The sequence below is a fragment of the Pan troglodytes genome, chromosome 9 (assembly GCF_028858775.2).
Source record: "Pan troglodytes isolate AG18354 chromosome 9, NHGRI_mPanTro3-v2.0_pri, whole genome shotgun sequence".
NCBI lineage: Eukaryota > Metazoa > Chordata > Mammalia > Primates > Hominidae > Pan > Pan troglodytes.
In genome coordinates, this window is record NC_072407.2 from 42,712,432 (window position 1) to 42,720,244 (window position 7,813).

Below are 7,813 nucleotides of genomic sequence, written 5' to 3' on the forward strand. Positions count from 1 at the left end.
TGCTCTACTTATTTCATAGAGATTTTCATAAGGAACAGATAAGACCATGCACATTTAAAATTGAATAGCTGAAATCAAATGTAAATTGGCCTTATTATAACTAATATGTTTATCATTTATCCTGGCGTCTTTTAATTTCTTGGCTCATGTTATACTTGTTAAATCAACCCTATAAGGTTTTTAAAATTATATCTATTTCTTGATTAAAAAGAAAAGATTGAAGAAATTAAGCCACTTGATAATAGGTATTAGAGCACAATTTCAGACCTAGGTTTGTCTAACTTTGAGGTTTGAGCAATTTTCTTCAAAACTACCTCTAAACAATAGCTATTATAAGGAAAATATACTTGATTTTCATTAAGTATAAAAACAAAATTCAGCAATTCTGTTGAAAATTTTAATTACATTATGTAACATTAGTTTTGATGGTTAGGTTTAAAAATATAGTTCTTTTAATAAGAAATATATTGCAATATTTTTATATATTATCCTAACAACCTTGTTAGGGAGACATCATGAAGTCAGACTGTGTGATTTCACAACCTAGTTTAGTTCCTACCTGCAAGACATTTTTAGGCTAATTATTCTCATCTTAAAATAGGTGCTTTGGGAATGGAATTAAATGAGCTGATTCATGTAAAGGGATTTAACTGGGTGCCGGACCTGTCATAAACTCTTAACGTAAGTTTGCTAACATTTTAATATGTATAGTAATGTTCTATTGAATTGAGAAAAATATTTTACTTAAGAAAAACAATGAAAAAGGCAGTGGTAGATATGTGTTTACCATTTTACTAGTTTTCTTTGGCATCCAGAAAGACTGCATTTTCAATCTTCCTTCTCAAAGTGTTTGAGGACAATGTAACTGTGTCCTCACCAATGAATAGGAGGTAGAAGTAACCTAAGCCACCTTCGGACCTGAAGGTTTAAAACTTCTGCATGATTTCCTGCATTTTTAAGGCAGTCAATATAAAAGCATGGAAGGATTTCTACTTGATCATGCCACCTTACTCCTACAATCTGTTGTTTTGTCATCTCTAAAAATATGGATTTTTATAAAAATAATAAACTGTAATTATCCACAGAAAATTTAATACAAATTCTTGGGTATCAAATAATACTACATTATTCACATAAATACATAAAAGTGTTTTCCAAATTGCAAGAATTACTTTTACAAAATTTACCGGATTTTTGATGCAATAACAAAATCCATTTAATATAAAGTTATGTTTTGTAACTCTTGTTAAATTTCAAACACATTCTTTATGCCACTGAGAATGGCAGAAATAGGTCAGAATCTCATTGTCAGTGTTTTGCCGTTTGAATATGGCAATGTTTGCTTCATTGTGCATTTAGTTAACTTGTTCTTCTATGCTTAATATTCCCTATGAATGAAAGTTATTTAAAAAGACTGATTATATCTAGACTCTGATTTTGACTAGACTACTTTAGTTGTTTCTATGCGTTTCATATGCATTCCATCAGGAGACCCCCAATATGTAGGGGCATTGATTTAGATCAGATGGTGACAGCCTCGTTCCTTCTGTTGTTGGTTTCATCCACTGATGATTGTTGACTAATCTGTACATTTTATAATGCACAATAGGAATGTTCTAATTTTAATCATCCTTTCCACATTTAAAAACTGGAATTCTATCTTTCATCAATTGAAAAACAGTTAGATATAGGACAAATTCATTTAATTATTTTCCAAATTTATCTTTGCAATGTATTATATATGTAATTATTTATATATTGTGATATATATATATGATATTGTTAAGTAAAAATGAAGATGAGATGATATTGTTAGTAAAATAGTCCATGTACAGTTGACATTTTAAAAGGTAGCATGAAACTAAAATTAGCTTTATTTTAGAGAGCTAGATTTTGGTAAAACAGGGATTTTTTAAATTCAAAATTGTTATTAAGGAGACATTTTATTCTTTAAAATAAAAAAACTGATTGTAAATTATCAGTGACTGAAACCTACATCTCTTAAGAAATGTATTAATATAAATTTCTCTACATTTTTGACACAGGTGAACAGGAGAATTACTGTAAAAACTGAGACAACAAAACAGCCGGAGGCATGAAAAGAAAAAGAATCCCGCATGAATAGCTTGCTATATGTAATTTGTTTAGGAACAATTCACAGGTTTTGACAGCTTTATTAAAGTTCCATTTCAGTAAGATTCAGGTGAAAGTGAGGTCATCACTTTAAAACAAAAATCCTGAGAACATACCCAGATGGACTCACATAAATGATGGATACTAATGTCATCAAGTAAATGTTTTAAAGAGTTAATTGCTCTCTTTATTAAAAACTGGATTTAAATACTCCATTATTTCATAAGAATAAAACAACTACAACACCACCACAACATAAAAAGTGTTTACCTTAATGTATTATGAACACCAGCAGTGAGTTCCAGTAATATCTTGCACTTCTGAAGATGTGTAAGTATACTAAGGAACATGCTTAACTTAGAACTCACTAATGGAAGTTACAGAGATTTATTCAGATCCATGTTAGCATGCTTGATACCCTTCAGCACACTAACAATATACAGCATCTGCTTTCAGAGATGTTTTTACCTCTTGTACTAGTTTCAGAAAGCCCATGTCTGAATAATTCCTAAGTAATAGTTTTTTAGCTTACTCTATAATTTTGATTTTGAGCTTGACTAAATAAAACCTTTTTAAATAGACAGTGGTTTTATTATTATTCTTATTTTACTGATGCAAACAATCAAGGTATGTGCAGTAAGATGTCTTACCAAATGTCACCCATTTAGTGTGAGGCTAAGCTGGATTTCAAATGCTAAATTTATTCCTCTTACCATCTTCTGCCTCCCATAATGAAGACTAATTATCTTTGTGTTGCAAATGTAGATTTATAAGTGCCAATTAATAGAAATTAAATCCTGGTCAAAATCCCACTAGAGAATAGACTTTCCTGCGTTTATCAATTCAGCTTCATTCTCTCTCACTAAAGACTGACTGGTTTAAAGGTTAAAGCCCGTCAGCCCCTGAAACTAAGTGATAACCAATCCGTAGATCAGTGTCAGCTTTATTATTATTCTTCACCAGACACCCCTAATCATTTTCTGTGTCTGACATTAGAATCCCTGCACAAAAATAATTTGCACAACTTTAATCCCCCCTCCCATTTAATCCATCACATACTGTGACACCTGATAGTCCCACTGTGAGCAACCTGTGAAATATGTCAGCTTTATCTCTGATTTACACTGGATTCTGCTAACAATAAATGCCATTGCTGAATGTATTCTAACCTCTCTAGACTTGCATGATTGAAGTAAGTGTCATTTTCTTTTCGTAATCAGTGCCTTTTTCTTAGATGAACACAGAGAACAGTGAGTATGGAAGTATCCAACAGTTCAAAGATGATTTTAACAATTTATGCTACCAAAATCTGTAGTTTGATGAGTACATAAGAGGTATGATAAAATATTGTTTTCCTGTTTCAACCACATGTTGGTCTTACCTAGGCTTCATCTATATCCTTTTGTTATTGGCTTTCTTTGGAAAATTAGTATCAACTTTAAACTTTTTGCTACAATAATTCACAAAAGATCCTATAGGTAGATGTTATTTCAGGAACATAAATATCCTGTTGAAGCTAAAAGTGGTGGTAATATCTGAAGACTGATAGCATTAGGATAATATAGAGTAGTGGTAGGCTTGGGAGAAAGACTTATATGGGGATTTCAGCAGCATACAGTAGTAATTTACAATATATATTATTCAATATATGTAGAACATACAAACATATGTTAATAATTTTACTCTATAACTGAGAAACAGAGAAAGCCTCAAAAAAATAAGCAACACGATGTAATGCCAATGGTACATATTAGGGCACCCAATTAATTCTGAAACATTGGCAATTAAAAATAAAGAATTTGGAGTTTCTATAAAACAACATGTATATTAACAATATTATACATATACACATAAAGTTTATAAAGCCAAATTTGGTAAATAATTAGATGAGCCTTATGAATAAAAAGCATAAATGCTAGTATATTAATAATAAAGACAATTAGAAAATTCATTGAGATAATTGGATTGATCTATATGCACTAAAATGGAAAACTTTTGCAGATATACTAAGTAAACAACAAGTCATTTAATTTATATAAATAAATGCATATAATTTCAGTTTTTCATATATGCAAAATATGATTCTAAATATGTAAAAAATCATATGAATAGGAAGGCACAGAAAGAGGAGTGAAGTATAAATATAGCAAACTAATAGCATTGCTTACATTTGGAAGGGTATATATAGAAAGCAAAATAGTCCAGAGATAGAACACAAAATGAAATTTTTGTGTTTTACTCCATAAGTGTTTTATTACCTGATTATTATACAATAACTATTTTATTTTGCAATTAAAAATAAAAATGTATTTTTCTTCCACAAATAGTTAATGTAATTTCAAAATGTGGTTATATATGACTTTATAGTTTAGAGACAAAAGCACAAGTGCATATTATTCTTAGATATCTGATATTATATTAAGAAAGATTTAATGATATATAGCATTTATAGAACTTTTATTAGGATGTCAGCTGTTCTCCAGTAATTGACATGAGAGTAGGTAATTTCTTATCATTGTCTCCCTCTCTTTTTATTTTTTATTATTTTTGAAATATTTTTCATAATTGTTATTGACTTTATTTTTCCCTTTTTAGTAATATTCTATTTATTTGCCTTTACAAACTTTAACACTTCTCTGATAGTTTTTAATCATAGTTTTTTTTGCATGTTAATAATTTTCACTCTGTATTCTAGTGGTGTGTTATTGTCTAAAACATGAATAAAATTCCTAGAATCCTTTAATTCTCTCTCCTCAATCTTCTTTCTTAACTCTGAAGAGAACTTACGATTAATTTTAAAAGTAATTTGACTTTCAAAATGGAATGTATAGATGATTTGGGAATAAGAACAAGTTCCCACTTTAAAGCACTCAAGGTAAAAAAACAAAAACAAAAACAAAAACAAACTGGTGTTAAACCAACATTAAATCTTCATGAAAAATACCCCTTTGAAAGAAAGCTACAAGTGCATCAGAGTGATGGGTTTTTGACATAAGACAATATTGCTTTTAATTTTAGTTACATTCACTGACATGTAGGTTTCTGTGACACAGAGCTGGAAGCTAACTAAAAACAGAGGCTTGATAGAAAATTCCTTAATGATGATTCATCACAATCAATTATCTGAGTTGAATATTCACCAATAAAAAAAGAATACAAATGAATGTGTGACTGTTCTAAAATTAAAAACTTTTACCTTTATTGAATGTTTTAAACACCTAATAATAATAATTTTTTCTGATTTACAAAATATCAACTATTTTAACTTTTCAACCTAATAGCTTTGTGAAACAGGGAGGAAATTTCATGGTATATTTCAGAGATAAGGAAAATTAGCCTCAGAGAAATTTACTGACTGGCTAAATAACAGAGTTAGAAAGGGTAGAAGCTATATTTCAAATTGAGACTCCATACTATTACATTTTATATCAAAAAGAATTAACTGATTGTATTTTTCAATCCTTAATACATTAAATTATTTGAAATAATTGGCTAAACTAGAAGATGAATATTTTAGTGTTTCACCTCATTGATTACGTAAGGGTGAAAAACAAAACGCATTCTAAAAAATATTAATAGACTTGCACTGTTGTGTTAAATATACTATGCACAAAGATATTTGTATTCACAGATAGATAAAGATTTAAGCAATGCTTTAACTGGTAAGTTAACTTAATTAAACACTTTTAAATAAAATTTGTAAGAAATGGAAGTGATTAGATGGTAATTTTATAAATATGAATTTATGTAATTTAAATATGTATGTTCTCCATCAAATTTCTTATCTATATGAATAGGGTAATATTAGTGCTAACTCACTGGATTATTGGAAAGAATACATAAAATAATGCATGTAAATATACTTGAAAGATCCAATAAATATTAATTATTAACACTATTTTTCTTCTTTGACTGCTGCTTACTAGCCTAGTTGATCAAATTAAGCATTATATAAATGTTGTGTATGAGAGAACTAGTATGTAGCTAGAGCCAATAATGGATATTTGGGTTTTTTGTTTTGTTTTGTTTTGTTTTGCTTGAATGCCACTAAAGAAAATGAGATACAGGTAAGGGCAAATGACAAATAGAAATCATCATTTTGGTCTACTGTAAAAGCTATTTATTGATGAACTCATAATACCATTGTAATGGTTAATACCGAGTGTCAAGTTGATTGGATTGAAGGATGCAAAGTATTGTTCCTGGGTGTGTCTGTGAGAGTGCTGCCAAAGGAGATTAACATCTGAGTCAGTGGACTGGCAGAGGCAGACCCACCTTCAATCTAGGGTGGGTACCATCGAATCAGCTGCCAGTGTGGCTAGAGTGGCAGAAGCAGGCAGAAGAAAGTGGAATGAGGAGGCTTGCTGAGTCTTCTGGGCTTCATCTTTCTCCTGTGCTGGATGCTTCTTGCCCTTGAACATCAGACTCCAAGTTCTTCAGCTTTTGGACTCTCGGACTTACATCAGTGATTTGCCAGGGGCTCTCAGGCCTCCAGCCACAGACTGAAGGCTGAACTGTTAGCTTCCCTACTTTTGAGGGTTTGGGACTCAGATTGGCTTCCTTGCTCCTCAGTTTGCAGACGGCCTATTGTTGGACTTCACCTTGTGACTGTGTGATTCAGTTCTCCTAATAAATTCCCCTTTATACATGCATATATCCTATTAGTTTTGTCCCTTCAGAGAACCCTGACTAATACAACCATGTAGAGCTTTAAACCTTTAATACCATGCAAATTCTTTTTCCTGAGCATTTCTTTTTGACTAGAAAGTAGTTCAAAGTGAAAATAAATATTGTATCAAAGACAGAGTTCCCTAAAATGTGGTTAATCATGAGGTGGCACTTTGCACATACATGAAATGCCATTCAGATGTCTAAAATTTATTTCCATTTTTTTCTTTTAGGAACATAGTTTTGAGATAGTTTAATGAATAATCATTCTCATTTTAACTTGACACATTTGTTACAACCAAAACTTAGGATTCCAACTGTAGTTGTATGTCTACATATTTATCAATTTTTCTAGGTTGTTTCTAGTTTGAAAGCATTCCACACTAACACAGAGATGTTGTTTGTGTCCAGACATTATGTCCTAATTTGCTATATTCTGGAAATTTTGTAAGCCAAACAGAGGTGGTCAAAGAATAAATTATAATTTTTTTCTGTCATGAAGGAATCCACAGAAAACAGGCATACATACCAATTACTGTCATATAAATAATAAAGCAATGATAATGATATTTAATATTTATTGAGAATCTGTGAATATTTAAGTTGCAAATTATATATTAATTGAAATATTCATTGTTTTAATTAAGATTTACAACTATTAATTGGTAAATATTCTTATTATATTAACATATATATATATAGTTGTACAGGTTATTCTAATTGGGCTTTTAATCTTGAAAGCCTTACATAATTTAACCAAAGTAATACAGCTAGAGAATTTGAAAATCAATGTCTTTCAAAGTAGGTACATTTGACTACAATTTTCCTACTCTTTATCAGTTCCAAGCATTGTCGCTTTATTATAATATAATAATGATAGTAAAGAAAAAATGTAAACTAGTTTAATATAGTTCGGAGATAGAATAGCAAAGTGCTATTGTGTAGTGGGAGAAGAAAAAAAAAAGCCTAGTGGAATTGAGAGAGATTTCAAAAAGTGGTAATACCAATCCTG

General features: G+C 30.3%; 1 long non-coding RNA gene across 2 annotated transcripts in view; it reads left to right on the plus strand.

Annotated features, from left to right (window-relative positions):
* The window catches only part of LOC104008468 (uncharacterized), a 47,372-nt gene extending 43,637 nt beyond the window's left edge, over positions 1-3,735 (plus strand). For both annotated transcript variants that reach the window (XR_010147532.1, XR_010147531.1), the window contains exons 6-7: positions 602-681; positions 2,046-3,735. This is a non-coding gene — a long non-coding RNA (uncharacterized LOC104008468). The remainder of the gene's footprint in view (positions 1-601; positions 682-2,045) is intronic.
* Positions 3,736-7,813: the final 4,078 nt, after the last annotated feature.